An 18,198-nucleotide genomic window follows, 5' to 3' on the forward strand; every position below is an offset into this window, starting at 1 on the left:
CTCTCCCGCTGCAGTGTGTCCGCCCTGGAGGAAAGAGAAGGCGTGAACAGTCCTTCAACTTCTATCTAAAGAAGGGAGGGGGGCAAAAAAATAGATATCAAGTAAAGATTTTATTTGATTACTCTAGGTATAAATCACAACAAGGATCTTCATTTCAAACAAATTCAGGACTTTGAAAGTCCATTCCAATATACTTGATCTTTCTGTGAGGAAAAAAAATTCTGAGTATTTGATCTAAACGTTGGATTGTAGTTTTAGGACAGAAAATAATTCAGGAAAACTGAAAATTCTCAACTGAGATGGACATGTGAAAATAGAGGATGTAATGTAATTATTGAAGAAATAGCAGGATATAACTGTTGGTTATTGTAAAATGAGTGCTAGTGTCAATGAAACGTAATTCTCTGTGACCATTCCATTATAATGTTAAATTAAAAAGTAAAACGATACGTATCTAACAGATTTTATATACAACTCATAAGGTGTAGTGTTAAGATTGCTAGCTCTGGAGGCAGCTTGCTTACGTCTGAATACTGACATTACACTGCTTTATTTCTATGTCTTAAACTTCTCTGAGCTGTCCTGAAATGCTGTATTTATAAAGTGGTGATATGAATAGTGTTTAATAAATGGGATAACACTTATGAAGCATTTTAGCACATTTTCTGATGGAGAGAAAGAGAGAAAACTGTATGTAAGTATAGGGAAAATAATCCTGAAAGGTTCTCCATCAAGCTATTAATAGAACTAGTCCTAGCCAAGTAGACTTTAAAGATGGGGCCTTGGTCCTCATTTTTTCTTTAATCACTTCTTTAATGTTTATTTTTACACTTGATCTTAGCCAAAAGGCCGAGAAGCGATTTTAATGTTTATTTTTAAAACTGCACTTTTATTATACCACAATTTTAAACCATTAAAAATTATTGTTAATTCATCATATTAATTCATTCAGAGCACATTTCAAGCTCGTTAAAGCAGAATCAATGTAGAAGAGAACAAAAACAATTTCTTTTTGCAGGAGAATAATGATACGTATATTTCATTCTGTGATGCGATTTGTCCTGTTTGAGCTCAGCAGGACTTTATTGTTTCTATCAGGGTTGAGCAAGTTGAGAGGCTTCTTAGATCTTACCTTCTATACGTAGGGAGCTACAGAGCCAGATCAACTCAAGCGCCCCAATTCCACTAGAGCCCCCTCCACACTTTACAACATTATAGTATTGATCATTTACCGTGGAAACCCAGTTTTAGGGAGAAAGGTAAGCTTGTTTACAAGATTATGACGCCAAACAGAATGAAAAATAGCAAGCCTTCTAGTGAACCACCCAGTTTGTTTTAGATCTGTGTAAAAATAGAAGTGAAAACTCAGAATATATGGCCACTCTTCTGGTAGTTTCTAGTGTCTTGTAAGGTTTAAATATACTGATGTTTTTGGCTTCTGAGAGTGAAAAACTAAGCCTTTCACCTAGTGGGTAATTTCACATGGTTAGCTTTGGTTGAGAGCTCAGTTTTCTGGCTGCAGATTCAGAAGATCCCCAGTCTATTCAGTGATTGTGGTGCATTGCTATAGCATTGAAGACTAAGCCCTAAAAGCTTTGCTTTGTGTACTTGATCTGTAGCGACCTTCAGAGTTTGCTGCCCATTGAACCGAAGGTCTTCCTCGTGAAATCACAGAATAGTGCTCCAGTTCACTTTCTGTTACTTGATATCACCAAACAAAAATACCATTATCAGTGTCTGAGAAAAAAAAAAGAAAGAAAAAAGAAATGGTATCCTGTCTCTTTAAGAGTTTAAGAATAGCAAGCACAGTAGAGTCGATTCTTTTGGGGGCTGTGCCTTGAGAATTTTCTGGCCCAGAATCAAGCTACAGATAATTATGTCAGTGAAAAGCTCTGATGGCCTATTCTCTGCAGAGAAAAGTGACATCATCCATAGACTTCTCTGGCAATAAAGAACAAAGCTGTGAGCACAGGAAATAACAGACAGATGTCCATGAGTGCATATTTTATCTACTTCAAAGTAAGCTGGAAACAGTCATGCTGTAGGGCTGCCTTGCAGAAGCAGTGGCTTGGCAAGGGGTCTTGGAGTGAAGGAGAAATGAATTCACAGGGTTGGTTTCACTGTTTCACGTGCTCTAAAGCCTCACGTGGGGCACTCTTAGGAAAGTTACTAAAAAGATGAAAATGCCGCAAAAATATTGGCAAGACGATGGATAGCCAATCAAGCTATGTAGTGTGAGAAAGTTGTACCAGATGGCGGCAGCAACACAAAGTTAATACGGCAAACATTGCCTGGTGAGTTTCACTCTGGGACCTTCCCCCACTCTGCGCTTACATCATATTTTCACAGAAAACTGTTACTGACCCCCCACAGCAATATGTAATGCCAAAAAAAATTGAGCCCACATAACCCTATTTCTTACTAACGATGTACCCTTGGGTATGTTATTTAATTTCCTTGTAGGATCTGTACAATGAGGTTAACGAAAGAAAATTTAAAAATGCTCCTAAAACGAATTTTGTCCACAGTAAAGTACAATGTAAGATTGGTTGTTATTAAGTGTGATTCTGTTCTTCTCTGCAAAATATGTTAGTTTCATATTATATATGTAGAGCCAATACGTTATTAGCTAAAATAGATGTTTATTTACAAAAGCAATTTTAGGCATAGTAGGACATAATAAAAACATCATTGTTTTGAATTTGGGGGCACTAGATGACCAGATATTCGATTAGATATTACTCCTTTGAGTAGAAATTATTTAGCTCAGTCATTTCTTTTATATATATATATTTTAAAGATTTTTTTATTTTTATTGGAAAGGCAGATATACAGAGAGGAGATACAGAAAGAAAGATCTTCCATCCACTGGTTCACTCCCCAAAGGGCCACAATAGCTGTAGCTAAGCTGATCTGCAGCCAGGAGCCAGAAACTTCTTCCAGGTCTCCCACATAGGTGCAGGGTCCCAATTTCTTGGGCCACCCTCTATTGCTTTCCCAAGCCATAGGCAGAGAGCTGGATGGGAAGTGAAGTAGCTGGGACACAAATCGGCACCCATATGGGATCCCTGAACCAGACCCTAAAAAATATTTCTAAATGTACTTATTTTCATTTTATTTGAATGGCAAAGGAGATAGAGAGAGACAGAGAGAGATTTTTGTCATTCTCCAAATAATTGCAATAGCCAGGCTGTACCATGCTGAAGCCAGGAACCAGGAACTCCATCCAGGTCTTTCATGTAGGTGGCAGGGATCCCAATATTTATGCTGTCTCTGGGTACACATTAATAGGAAATTAGATCAAAGGTAGAACAGTCAAGACTTAAACCAAATACTCTGAGACTGGGTGTATTCTTTCCAAGCAGCAGTTTTAATCACTGTGCCATTGGACTACCCCAAGAACTTAAAAACAAAAAAAAACTTGTATTATTTAATCATGAAAGTAAAATTAGTTCAAAATATGCATTCTTTTTTAACAAGACTTACTTATTTTCATTGAAAAGGAAGATTAAAGCAAAGGAGAGGAAGAAAGATCTTCCCAAATGAATGCAATGGCTGGAGCTGAGTCAATCTGAAGCCAGGAGCTTCTTCTGGGTCTCCTGTGCAAGTGTAGGATCCTAATGACTTGGACCATCTTCTCCTGCCTTCCAAAACAGGGAGCTGGATGGAAAGTGAAACAGCTGGAACATGAACTGGTACCTACATTGAATGCCCATGCTTGCAAGTGGAGGATTAGCTAGTGGAGTCACAGTGCCAACCCCCAATATGTGCATTCTTACTTAGTAAGGTACTATTGATTTCAAGAGAATGAAGATTGGTTCATGTAGTAAAGAAATTTTTAGGCATAACAATGATTCATGGCCTTCTTCAATAGGACCACAGTACATACAAATACATGTAATATTTCTGTGGTATTAAAATAGTGTAAGAATGAACAATAACAGAAAAAAAATGAAAAATCTTAAAAAAGATTGAAAGGAAAATTTTCTTCCTAGTGTAGAGAAATTTAAAAGTTATCAAGAATATTATCATCCATAATTTTACCAATTTGAAAGAATAATTTCAAATATTTTTCTTCATATGTATTTTTCATTAATTATAAGCACAGTGTATATACAACTTTGACATTTATTGTGGGAATTTCTGACATCATTTAACATCCCTTAAAATAGATTTTAAATGAGAAAATACATGTAATTTTTAAACAATGTGTAATATTTGTTCTGTCAATATATACTATTTGGTAGAGAGAGGAGAGGGGAGAGAGAGAGCTGCCATCCACCGATTTCATTCTCCAGTAGCCACCAATGGCTGGGGCTAGGAAATCAATCCAGGTCTCCCACAATGGTATCAAAGACCCAGCCATTTGAATGGTAGCCTGCTGCCTCCCAGAGCATTCACTAACAGGAAGCTAGATCAGGAGCAGAGCCCATATTTGAACGAAGGTATCCAATATGTGACAAGGGCATCCCAATTGACTTCATAGCCAATAGGCCAAATGCCTGTCTTATGAATGGTTTCTAGCATAGCTGTGTGAGTTTTCTTTTAAGATTTACTAATTTATTTACTTGTTTATTTTTAATTTGAAAGGTAGATTTACAGAATCAGAAGGAGAGACAAGCAGAGAGATCTTCTACATACTGGTTCACTCCCCAAATGGCTGTAATGGCTAGAGCTGGACCAGTCCAAAGCTAGGAGTCAATAGCTCCTTCCACATCTCCCATGTGGGTGCAGGAATCCAAGGATTTGAGCCGGTCTCTGCTGCTTTCCCAGATCCTTAGCACAGAACTGGATTAAAAATGGAGCAGCCAGGACATGAACCAGTGCCCATGTGGGATGCTGGCACCACAGGTGGAGGATTAACCTACTTATGCCATGGCGTTGGCCCCAAGGTATGAATATTTTTTAAGAAGCAGAGGGACAGAGATACAGACAGAGCTCCCATCTTCTGATTCATTCCAAGTATGCCCACAATGACTGGAGCTGGACAACAGAAATATTTTCTATCCATTGTTTCACTCCCCAAATGGCCACAATGGCTAGAACTGGGCTGGTTCAAAGCTAGGTACAGGGGCCAAAGGACTTGAGCTATTCTCCTCTGCTTTTCCAGGCCATAAGCAGGGAGCTCAATTCGAAGTGGAACAGCCAGGACTCAAACGGACACCTTCATGGGATGCGAGCACTGAAGACGGAGGAATCGCTTGCTAAACTACTCCACTGGCCTCAATTCTCATTATTAACAGATTCTGTAATTAATTAATTACCTCCCTTCTAAAACATACCTGTAACCCCCAAATTAATAATTGTAGTACTTATATGTCCATACAGAGTGACAAACATTTTAAATTGTCTGATATGTACATTCTCAGCTGAGGTGCAACAAGTGTGCTGGCCATTGAGGTCATCTGGGGAGTGAATCAGTAGATAGAGAATCTCTTTCTTTGTCTCTGTCCTTGCCTTTCTTGCTCTGTCAGTTTCTCTGTCTTCATCTTTCTCTCTATCCTCTCTGCAACTTTGACTTTCAAATAAATAAATCTTTTTTTAAATAAGGTATTTTTAATAGGAAACCACATAAAACAGGATAATATATTGCTTAGTTGATTAAAACGTTGTGAAGAGAGCTCACAGACACCTACTTCCATGTCTTCTAATAGAGCAATGGCTCAGTATCCTCTAATTCACTGTTTGTGGTACTATTCTGAAAATGGAGCATAGTATAATCCAATATAGTTCAGTGCTTAAAAGAAAAAAAAAGTATATGCTTTGACAAAAGAGAAGCACTAGAAAATGTTGAGTGATAAATAAAATGCATGCCCAATTCATTCATTTAACAAATGTTTGCCAAGCATACATTTGTATTGTCACTATGCTAACACACAAAAAAAAAGAACAAGAGGCTTTTGCCCTCACTGAGTTCCCAGTCTTCAACAGTGAGGGGAAAATGAGCAGATGTTCATGCAAAGTAGTAGTTGTTGCACTTGTGAAAGTATCTGGCATCAGGAATGGCAGTTCTGCATGTTTTGGTTTTTGCATTTTTTGAGTTGGAGAGCATCACATAACTTCTAAACAATAGCACTTAGTTAACAATACACATGAGATATTTTAAAAATTTTTGTTCAGTGGCCCTTTGAGTCAGTGTACTAAAAAAGGCAAAATGATTCTGTGAGCACATGCAATGGTGTGCATTTTCTTTGTGATAGGGTAAGTTGATATTTCAAATGCAGACATGGTGTTTGAAAGCCAAATATTACCCATGAAAAAGAGAAAGCAAATCACACATCCTGTAGAAGTTCTATGGCTTTTTCATGGATCGTTTTTCTTTATAAAATGATATTATATGTAAAAACTCTCTAGGAATATGATTAAGTATGAAATATGTAAATTTTTAAATTGTTAGTATTTCCATTTTTGCCTTTTATTTTCTTTCCCAGAATTGGAGAACTTAGCATTGACTGTGTGCTTTACCTATAGACAGTGTCTACTCTCAGCACTATATGTCAGGCACAATATTTGTCACTTCACACACATTTGGGAACTGATATTCAAAGATAATTGGCTCAAGATCACAAGAAATAATAAATGTCAGGGCCACCATTTGTCTAACTCCCAAGGAGTGGGGTACTAACAATGACTAGGTTTCTATTTATATTAGCTCATATAAAATCTGTGAGGTAGCCATTGCTCTGCCCATCTTATAGGTGAATAAACAGAGACTAACTCATTCAAGATAACACTAACAGCAATAACAGGTGTGTGTCTCTAACATAAGATTCCTAAGAACATACTCTGTCCACCACATTACATCTCTTGAGTAGGATTCCAAATAAGCAAGAAAAGAAAAAAAAAAACTATCTAAGGAACTTAAAAAAAATTTAGGTTGGGCAGGGCTATAACACCTATTGGCCTGGATGTGAATTGGGTTAGGGGGAGAGCCACTCTAGGGTAGCTGATTGTATCCACTGGTGCATGCATGAATCAGAGTAAGTACAGGGTGGTTAGAGTTTGCTGCAGCATTGGCTGGCAAGTGCTGGGACTGGGAGAAAATTCTGTCAAGCTAGACTGTGGGCGGGCTTACTGGGGGTTATTGGTGGTCACTCTGACTAGGCTGCAGTTTGCACTCTTGTACATGAGGGCCAAGTGTGTAGTGGGCTAGGTTGGTCTGGGCCACAACATCCATTGGCTTGCATAAGAAATGGGGCTGGAGACAGAACTGACTGAGCAATTACCAATGTATGCGTAGGATGATGTGGGTGACCGAATGAGCCATACCCCTTTCTGGCAATCACACACAGGAGTCAGGTCTGGGACCACCTCAGTTGAGATTTCTTTGGGAATCCCCCATCCCTGTCTGCCAATCTGCTGGACTCAGAACTCCAGCCATGAGGAGATTCGCAGGGCCTGTGGTCTGACTGTGGAGTGCATGTGTCAGAACTGGGCCTCCTCAGTGGCTTAGATGGAGCAATGGATGGCATGACCAGATGGACATGGAGGATATGATAGCCCAATAGGGTCTGCAGAGGACATCTGGTACTATAGAGAGGTTGAGGACAGAACAAATTGCGCAATTATTTCAGCCGAGCAATGACAGCAAGTTATCTGGGCGAATGGATACTCTAAGGTGGACTATGTCAGCCAATGAACCTTGGAAGGATTTCCTCATCCTTGGATTGGTAAGATGAACATTTTAGAACCATCAAAACCACTTAAGCAGAATTCTTGGAGCATGCTCCACATCAGGGACCTTGAGTTGATATCAGGTTGCCATCCCCATCTCCAGGTCCTGGGGCGGTTAGGAGGCTGGATGTGGCTTCTCCACTTATCTCCCCCCTTTCCCCAGATGCAGGAGAAGAAAAAGAAAATTTGGGAACAATGATCTCACCCACTTTCCCCTAACCTTTGACCCTTCCCACCCTGATCAATTATGTAAACATAAGAAAGAAATGTTAAAAATTGATAAAAATCAAGTCGAATTAATAATCACACATGATATGTCTTTAATACATGAAAAATTTTGTAAGGATCACTGTTGAGTTTTCAGAATGGCAACTTATGTACATTATATTCCTTTTCAACAGAGAGGGATTTTATAATACATCTGAGCATATACCTAACTCCTAAAATGGAAAACTCTAACATTTAAAGTGCTAAGTCTTTGTTTACTTGTAAAACTATCCAGTGTGATATTTCTCATGGGTTCAGAATGGCTGATATTTTCTTATAGTTTTGTACAAAGAATTAAACTATAGTTGGTCAAATTTATGTTATAAATTTAGAACTCCATTTGAACAGAGGCAGAAATGAATAGAGGAAAATACACAGGAAACCCAAAGGAGCCTCAATGTTACATGATTCAAATAAGTCTCATCATAAATTCTGTCCAGACAATGTCATCTTCTCTTGTTTGAGTGGAATAGTTTCTTTTTGAGAAAATATTGTCCATGTTTCCCAGCATCATCAGTCTGAGGACAAAAATAAGGCAAAAAGACTTTATAAAGCTGTCTTTTCTTGTCCATCCTCCACCCACTTCTGCTCTGTGAGAATGTGAACCTTTGGATTTTTCTCATAAATTTTAGAAGGCCCAAAAAAATGACCCACATGTAATCCACATACTCTCTTGTCTCCCATTGGCATTTGTTGTTCTTTCCCTTTTTGTAGTCCCGTTGGCAAGCCCTGTCAATGCATGCAGAGGAGAGTTCTCTCTTCTGCTTATGTCAGTTGATGTCTGCTTAGTACTTACTGAAGCTCAAGTCTACACTGAGAGCATCTCCTGCCCTGCTCCCTCCACCTTCTTTCCCTTGAAGCTGCAGTATGTTGAATTTTAAGTTACCAATTCCTTGACTTTTATGTGGTCTTTTATGACAAATCATCACCCTGAAATTCAGGCAGGTTGAGGGTTCAGGCTTGGGAAGGGGTGGACTGGGAGGAGTCTGAATGACAGGCACTGTGTTGCACTCAAACTCACCCTTGCCCTCTGACCCTGCCCCATTGTCCTTCCACCAAAATGGTGTCCTTCCTCTGTCAGGATGAGCTCTTTCCCAGGAAGAACCCCAGCCTCTCATGCAAATAGGCTGGTGACAGGGCCACCCTGCCAGGCAGTCCTCCAGATGGAATTACATCAAAGGATTCCACTCATGCTTGGAAAATAACTTGCAGAAACCCACTGAAAAGGAGGGAGGCAGATAGAAGTAAGGAGGTGAGGGAAATCTAACTTACTAAGCAATGTTGTACCACAATGCTTAATCTGTTCTTGATCTTACCTAGTTGTTTTCTATTGAAGGAACTCAATTTACCAGCTAGCTAAAAAACTGCAGAGAGAAAATGTCATCTACTTATGCCTTACCAATAATTTTTCCAGTGTTCTAAGAATTCAGCTTCTCACCTGGTTCCTAGAAAATTGTCTCCCATTTATTAACTACACATAGACTTGGGCAGTTTAAAGATTCCTCCCGAGGTCTTTATTAGCACATGACAAAAAGCTTGCGGTCTCTTGGAATTTAAGAAATTAGACACTGTAGGGTCACAGCACTGCATGGGGGAACCTGTGACCTTATCTGATTTCTTATCCGAGACACAGCAGCTGTTGTACTATTAATATCCCAGTGTGTGTAAAAAAGAAGAAAGCCACATTATAAATCAAAATGCATTAAATTCATTGAATACAGTGGCATTTAGATATCTAGTCCAGGGAAATGTGACTATATGTTTATGTTTATTACATGGAATTTTTGTTTCTTAAAAAATAATAGACAGCTAGAGGAGAGAGGATGATTTTTATTTCTTATTTGAGTTTTTTGAGGTGAGATGAATAGTTTTAATTTTTTCTGTAAATTGCTGTAAAACACATAGATACAATATCATTTTAAAATTTACAGTTTAGTGTCACTAAGTATATTCATCATCTTGTGCAGCTGTCACCACTGTCCATATTCATATTTTTTATTATCTTCTCAACCAGAAATTTTGTAGCCATTAATTAAATAATAACTTCCCTTTTCCCCAGCAACTACTCCTGGCAACCATTGATTTACTTTCTGTTCTTTTGAATTTGACTAAGTTCCTCACATAAGTGACATCACATAGTATTTGTTCTTTTGTAACTGACATTTTCAGAGCTCATCAATGTTGTAACATGTATCAGTATTCTCTTCATTTCAAGGGTGAATAATATTTTATCGTATACATATATCACATTTAGGTCATCTGTCTGTCAGAAAATACTTGGGTTCTTTCCACTTTTTTGACTGCTAAAAATAATTTTGCTATGAAAATGGGTATATAAATCTCAGTTCTAGTTTTTTCAATTATTGTTGAATATATATTTAGAAGTAGAATGGATTATTTTATTTTTAGTATTTAAATGAGCTTCCATGTTTGCATTTCCACCAGTAGTGTGTAAGAGTTATGGATTTTCTATTAACACTTGCTATTTTCTGTTTTATGTTTATATATATAAGATTTATTAATTTTTATTGGGAAGTCAGAGAAGAGACAGAGAAAAATATCTTCCATCCATTGATTCACTCCCCAAGCGACCACAATGGCTGGCCCTGAGCCAATCTGAAGGCAGGAGCCGGGAACTTTTGATTTTCCATGTGGGTACAGGGTTCCAAGGTCTTGGGCCATCCTCCATTGCTTTCCATGTCATAAGCAGGGAGCTGGACGGGAACTGGGGTCACTGGGATTAGAACTGGCACCCATGAGGGATCCTGGCACATGCAAGGCAAGGACTTCAGCCACTAAGCTACCATGCTGGGCCATATTTTCTTTATTTAAAAAATAACAGCTTTCCCAGTGGACATAAAGTGACATTTTTTTGAGCTTTTGGTTTGTATTTGTCTAATGATTTATAATATTGAGTATCTTTCCATGTGCTTGTGGTCCATTTTTATATTTTCCTTTGAGAAATGTCTATTCATGTCCTTTGTCCACTTTTAGACTGTTTTGTTTTGCTTTGTTTTGTGTTGTTTTAGTCATAGGAATTTTTTGATCATTTGTAAATTCATCTCTACCAGCACATGATTTGCCCTTACTTTCTCCCATTCCATGGGTTGCTTTTCACTCTACTTCCAGTATTCCATGATGAGTGGAATTGTTAGGTTTGATCAAATTTACCTAGTTTTCTTTTATTGCCTGTGTTTTGGGAATCGTATTAAGAAATAATTGCCAAATTTAATATCATGAAGTTTTACTCCTATGCTTTTAAAAAGATTTTTGTAATTTTTAAACTCTTGAATTTTGGTTAATTTTGAGTTAATTTTTTGTGTATGTTATGAGGTAAAGTTGGAGCAATAGGGATTTTTCCATCCACAGGGTCACTCCTAAAACACCTGTGGCAGCTGGGTGTGGGCTAGGCCAAAGCCGGGGGCCAAGTATTCTATCCTGATCTCCCATAGGGTTAGCGCTTGGGTCATCTTTCACTGCTTTTCCAGGTGTATAAAAAGGAAGCTAGATTGGAACTGGAATGACTGGAACACAAACCAGCAGCACTCCAGTATGGGATACCGGGGTGCAAGCCGCCCTGCTCAGCTCTCATTTCATGCTTTTGCGTGTAGGTAATCAATCTTCCCAGTATCATTTGTTCAAAAGTCTCTTCCTTTCCCATTGAATGATCTTAGCACCATGGTGGAACATTATTTGGTCCTACATGCAAGGGTTTATTTGTGGGTTCTCTGTTCTAGTGTATGGGTCTATATATCTGTCTTTATGCTGGCACTACACTGTTTTAATGAATATAGCTCTGAAAAAAGTATTGAAAGCAGGAAGTGTGAGATCTTCAACTTCAATGATTTTTAACATTGTTTTGAGTTTTTGTGCTTTCAGTGTCCATATAAATTTATGGTTGATTTTCCTGTTTCTGTAAAAAAAAAAAAATGGGGATTTTGAAGAATTTACTTTTGTAAATTCAAGCTATCATGGTGATGATAAAAGCCAATTGCTACATGATAAATAGCATGTGCTGTTGGTGATATATTAACAAAAAAATGGTTTCTGGATGATATCCAGCCTTAAGTTTAAAGTGAACAGTCTCTGTAGAGTATGTTAGGTTACTATTGATCATGCATGCGTTAGTGGAAAACAGTTTCCCAAGAGACACCAGATGTCACCTTTTAGCTCCAATGGCCCTCTGTACTAACCATGTCTGAATAGTCTCCTTATATGTGGTTCTATTATTAATCATGCTAATTTCACTGTTAGTAGGGAAAAATGAGTTTAAATTATATAGTAATAGCTAATAACATTACAAATTTCATAACATTTTCCCTTCAAGTAATTTATTATAATAGTATTTACCTAATGAGGATAAATAGTATAATCCAAGCTGTATGAGATTTAGATAGGCCATTTCCTGTTGCAACATTCTAGTGGAATGTACTGTTTTTCCTTATCTAGTTTATGTACTTTCTTTTGGAATAAACACATTTTCTTTTTGGAAAAGTTTGGGATAAACTTTTGAAGAACAAAATGACTCAAATTCTAGACAAAGATGTTAGATGAAATAGCAAAGAGGTTGATAAAGTACAATTGTTTATATCTTCTGAACGAAGAACAGTAGTTAAGGTTGTTCTGAGCATCTCAGTGAGAGTTTATACCTCTTGGACCTCATATTACTTGATCTTTTCTTTGTTTCAACAAATGTTTACTGAGTGCCTATCATATGTAAGCACATTTTGACACACTGTAGACCCAGTCCATATCCTCACATTAACCCATAGTCCAAGAAGGAAATTAAAAAGTGGACTCATTAATTACCTCACATGAATAGACACATTATGGTTGAACTCCCAGAATGGAAAGGTATTTGGAAAACCGGCATATGCTGATCATCCAGGGCCATGTTCTAGGTTTCCTTGGCTCACTACAGCATGGGAATAACTTCGAAGTAGTCAACTAAATACAAAGAAATGAAGGTGTTCGGGAATTGTGTCATTCTGATTTCTTCATCAGCAGAAAAATAGATTTATTTCTTTCTCAAAATAGATCCTTCATTTATAAGCAGGAAATTTTTCTAGGGATTTTTTAAATTAAGTTTTTGTTCTTCTATTATTCAAGAGAGTCAGAGAGAGAGAAGGAGAGCTCCATTTTCTAGTTCTGTTTCACATACCCATAATAGCTGAGCCTGGGCCAGTCCCAAACTGGGAGCCAGGAATTTAAGTCAAGTCTCTAAGTGGGTAATGGAGACTCCTTTATTTGAGCCAGCATTCCTGCCTCCCTTGTCCACATTAGTAGGAAGGTAGAATTGAGAGCTGGAGTCTGGATTTGAATACAGGTACTCTAACATAGACTGTGGGCATCTTAACTATGAGGCTAAGTGTTTGCTCCAAGATGCCTTGTGTAAGATATCAGTATAATTAAGTAGAAGCAGGCTTCTCAAGTTCCCCACCCAACTGTGCTTCTTCTCAGTAAAGTGAGTGTCCATCCTGCAAAGCATCCCAAGTTGTCTGCCTTAAGAGAGTATTTTTTAAAGTCATGTGTTCACCCAATCACTTGGGTGAACATCAACATTCTAATAATATTTTGAAATAGTTTTAGATGATTTACTGCCCTTCCCAATCTATCAGAAGTTTTAAGTGCTTTTGGAGAGACTGGACAATGTTTGTTGTCAGGTTCTAGGGTTCATTGCTATTCTAGTTTGTACTCCAAGGGTACATGCACATTTTACAAGTGGAAAAGAAGTATGTCATGGGGCACAAGAAGCAAGCATATTTTCCTACACATGATGTTTCTCCCTACCAAATACTGGAAAACTTAAGAAGTTAAAATTACCACAAAGAGTAATAATTAACCACATAAACTAGCCCTTAAGGAAAGGTAATTGTTGTAAACATGATGCATGAACTTTCTGTGTCTTCAACACAGCAGGTGAATGGTCTTTCCAGCGCACAAATCTAGTCTTGGCACTATTGTGCTGCTTTAAAATTACAAGTCTTCTTGCTGTTCTGTAACAAAAGGCAAATAATTCAATGGTTTACAAGGCTCATTATTAGTGTATACTCCAGCACTCCCATACAGTCTAAATTTGTTTGGTCTTCTTACCATCTTCTCTCTACCTAGAACACTCTCATCTCACCTCCTCCTTCTTTCTCTGACTCAAGTAACTGCTGTAAGATTTCAGATCACTTCCTCCAGAGAGCCCCCCAAGCTCATAATCATATAGCCCTTTATATTCCCTTCATCACAAGGTTTGATTTGTAGTATTGTAAATGCCTTTCAGTTCTTCATCTGTATCCCCTCAGAGTTGAATTCTCGAGGTACAATTATCTATCCAATAGTGAATACAGTGCATTGCACAAAGTGAATGCATGCATATGATTGAGTTACTGGTTTTAGTTCTCTTGAACTTGTGCCACCTATGTGAGTTTTACCTGCTCTGTTTTTCACTCTTCCTCCCAGTTCCTGCTCTCCTGTTAAAGCTCTCTTGACTTCACATGATGAACAAGGCACACATTCACCTGTTGGTCTTGGGCTTCCCTGAGTAGCACTTTGCTGCCCCCACATGTTTTGAATCAATGCTTTATGCAATCAGCTGAGACAATCCCTAGCTCCACCTGGTACAATTTCAGTACTGGGGAGACTATCTTTGATATTGGCTTCCCTTGAACTCCCAATAATTTGGAGAGAGTGGAAGAGACTGATGGGATCTCTCAGTGTCTTTGTGTTCTCTTCTCATATTTGTTTTCCGCTGTCATCAAGAGTAAATAAGTTGGTCATTTTTACCAAATAGCTTCCTCCTCCAGTTTCCTATCTCCTTTCATATTGAAGGCAGCTCTTCCTAGAGTCCTGATCAAAGCATTTGCTCTGATGTATTTTACACATGTCCTAGAACTTTAACATGTGCTTCTGATAAAACTTTTGTGTGAAAATATTGTTCAAAAACAGAAATTTTCTAACATTTTCAATTTCATTCTTCTATAGAAAAATTAACATGTGTTTCAAAATGGACATATAATGTGTTTCTATCCCCAGCATGTGGGATCATTTTAGATACATGGACTCACATGCTTAAAATAGTGGAAAAAAAGAGGCTGGCATTGTGTCACAGAGGGTTAAGCTACCTGTGACTCCAGCATTTCTTATGGACACTACATCAAGTCCTGACTGTCCCACTTCAGATCCAACCCTCTGCCAATGTACCTGGAAAAGTGCTGGGGTCCATGTCACCCATGTGGGAAAGCCAGATGCACCTCCTTATTCCTGGTTTCTACCTAGCTGACACTGACTGCTGTGACTATTCAGGGAGTGAATTAGTGGATGGAAGATTTCTCTGTGTAACTCTGTCTTTCAAATAAGTAAATTAATCTTTGAAAAATGTTTTACATAAAATGAAATAGTGGAAAACATTCATTTGACTCACATAGTAATTTTCACTAAAGAATTGATTAAAATATCATAATATATTGATTTCTATGTATTTTTACTATATTTTAAAGATTTATTTGTTGAACTTGAAAATCAGTGTGTGTGCAGAGGTGCTTCCATCTGCTAGTTTATTCTCCTGATGATCACAGTAGTCTAAGCTGTGTCAGGATGAAGCCAGGAGCCAAGTACTCCATCCAAGGGATAACCAGGATCCAAATACTTGGGTTGTCTTCTGCTTTCCCAGGCACATTTCATAGGAAGAACAGTGGGCCTACAACTGGAACTCCAGAATGGGATGCTTATATCACAAGCAACAGCTTAGCTTGCTGTGCACAGAGCAAGCCCCAGTAGTTTAGCTACTGGTGACAGCAATAATTTATAAGCAATGTTGTTATTCTTTCTGTGATTTATTATTATTATACCAATTAAAGAAACTTTGAAAGTTCATCAAAGGTATGGTTCTGGATAAATAACATATTGTCATAGCCTCTTGTTCTTTGCTAATTAATGTCTAGGATAATTAAATGGAGGTGAAATGTGTTACATATGCAGAATATCACAGTTAACAGACAGCTTAAGCATAAGTGGATTTTTAGGTTGACAAATCACAGGTGTGTCACATCAGCTTTTACAAAAGAAGCTATCTTCTAAGAGAATCAGGAAGATTTGGTTGAGATAAATGTCAATGATATTTATATTCTTCAACTGAATAACAGATTGATAAAATGAAGTAAATAATCATCTGTTTACAGTGCTGTTCAAGTGCTTCATTTGTTTTATGTTAGAGTCTGACAAAGTCCTGTGACAGAGGGATTAGGAGGCTACTTTATCGACTGAAATTGAGTCAGGGAGATGAAACAGTTTCTCCAAAAGGGGTTCTATGGTTTGCATATACCTATTTGGGAAGCAATTTTTTAAAATTTATTTATCATTTTTAATTCATTAATTACATTGTATTATGTGACACAGTTTCATAGGTACTTGGATTCTCCCCACCCCTCCCCAAACCCTCCCACCATGGTGGATTCCTCCACCTTGTTGCATAACCACAGTTCAAGTTCAGTTGATATTCCCCCATTGCAAGCATATGAAAGCAATTTTTAACAGTATGTATTTATTTAAAAGGCAGAGAGAGAATTCTCCTATCAGCAGAAGTGGAATTCTTCCTTCTCCCAAGTGGTCAGTATAGCCAGGTCAGGTAAAACCAGGAGCCAGAAGCTTCAAATGGGTCTCCTATCAGAGTGTTAGGAGTCAAACATTTGAGCCATCTGCCATTGCTTTTCCAGGTGCATTAGTAGGCAACTGGATTGGAAGTGGAGCAGCCAGGGCACAAACTGGTACCCATATGGGTGCTGCCTAACCTGTTGTACCACAATGCTGATCCAGTATATCAAAATTGCCCAAAGATAATTCTCTACCCTGATTTTGGTGTTATCTTGGTTCCTTTTCCCCTAACTTTAGTCACATTCTGCTTCACAACTGCACAAATCACAGGGGAACTTTTCTCACACAGTATTTCTACAAATGGCATTCTAGAAAAATGTTTGTCTTCAAACATTAGTCTTCAGCTTACCAACCTCTGTTACGACTCTATTACTGCTAAGGTAAATCTTCTTTCCATGTCATTTCCATGAAGTCACAGTTCTGTGTTTCTTCTTTCAAGTCAAGTTATTTCAGCTTTGACCAAAACAACAGTTTGATTTACAGGAGAAAAGGAATAACATCTCTCTAGTTATAGAAAAAGAAAATGCACTTGCTCCAGGGTAAGAAAGTTTGGATGATGCCAAGATTTGTATTTGGCTTGGTTTCTGTGTTTCTTAGCTGATGAAGGTGGCGCAGTGCTCTCAATCTGCAGTCAGTAGCTTTGACATGTACTGGTGTAGGAGTCCTCTCCCAGAAATTTGACCATGGAGGCATTTATGAGTTGTTTGGATAATTATAATGAAGTCAGAGCTGAAAACCATTGTTTAGGAAGATGTTCACTGAGGAGCAGTTTTTTCCTGAAGACCATCAGCAATCTACATACCTTATGGTTCCTTCCATGCAATACCCCAAGAAGATATGAAATTGTGCCTTGCCCAAGTGTGCCTGACAGAGGTGATGAGTCGTAGCTAAAGTGAAGCCCATTCTTTACTTGCTAAGTAAACTGCACCAGGACTCTAAGCTGTATCCATTGGGAGAAGTGAGCACCTTTGTTTAATTTGCATTGAGACATGGTACAGGTTGGCCTGACACTGCATTTGTGCTTGCTTATGCCTTTCATCCTGAAGGGAGACAGTTTGTCTTTCCATTAAAGTATCTTGTGAATTACACATTTCTACTAACCTTTCAAGCCACCAGGTTCTTCAAAATTAATATTTTTCATTCTTGTCTTGAATTGAACACATGTGTATGTGGCAGAGACATTGCAAATCTGCAAATTCCAGTCCATTGACGTCTCAGTATGAATTAGTCCTTAGTCATCTGGAATTAGATTAATTCAGACACTGGAAAAACCATTAAAATTGAGAAACTTTAAGAAAGACAAACTTTAGAATGGTCATATTGTGAATAGAACACTTGTAGTGGACTATTAACTCTCTTGTTTAGGCTATTATGAAAGTGAACCAGTTTATAATTTTAAATCCACATGATAGAATGGGAGAAAATATTTAATTAGAGGCTGGCGTGTTGGCTTAAGTGACTAATCCTGCACTTGCAAGCGCCAGCATCTCATCTGGGTGTTGATGCATGTCCTAGCTGCTCTACTTCTGATCCAGCTCCCTGCTTATGGCCTGGGAAGACAGCAGAAGATGGCCCAAGTCCTTGTAATCTTGCACCCATGTAAGACCTGGAAGAAGC

General features: G+C 38.1%; 1 protein-coding gene and 1 pseudogene across 7 annotated transcripts in view; one reads left to right on the forward strand and one right to left on the reverse strand.

Annotated features, from left to right (window-relative positions):
• FILIP1 (filamin A interacting protein 1) overlaps positions 1 to 18,198 on the forward strand; it is a 284,939-nt gene that overhangs the window by 195,415 nt on the left and 71,326 nt on the right. The window lies entirely within an intron of this gene.
• On the reverse strand, positions 719 to 861 carry LOC118758335 (U2 spliceosomal RNA; annotated as a pseudogene).

Source organism: Ochotona princeps, chromosome 1 (assembly GCF_030435755.1).
Source record: "Ochotona princeps isolate mOchPri1 chromosome 1, mOchPri1.hap1, whole genome shotgun sequence".
Lineage (NCBI taxonomy): Eukaryota > Metazoa > Chordata > Mammalia > Lagomorpha > Ochotonidae > Ochotona > Ochotona princeps.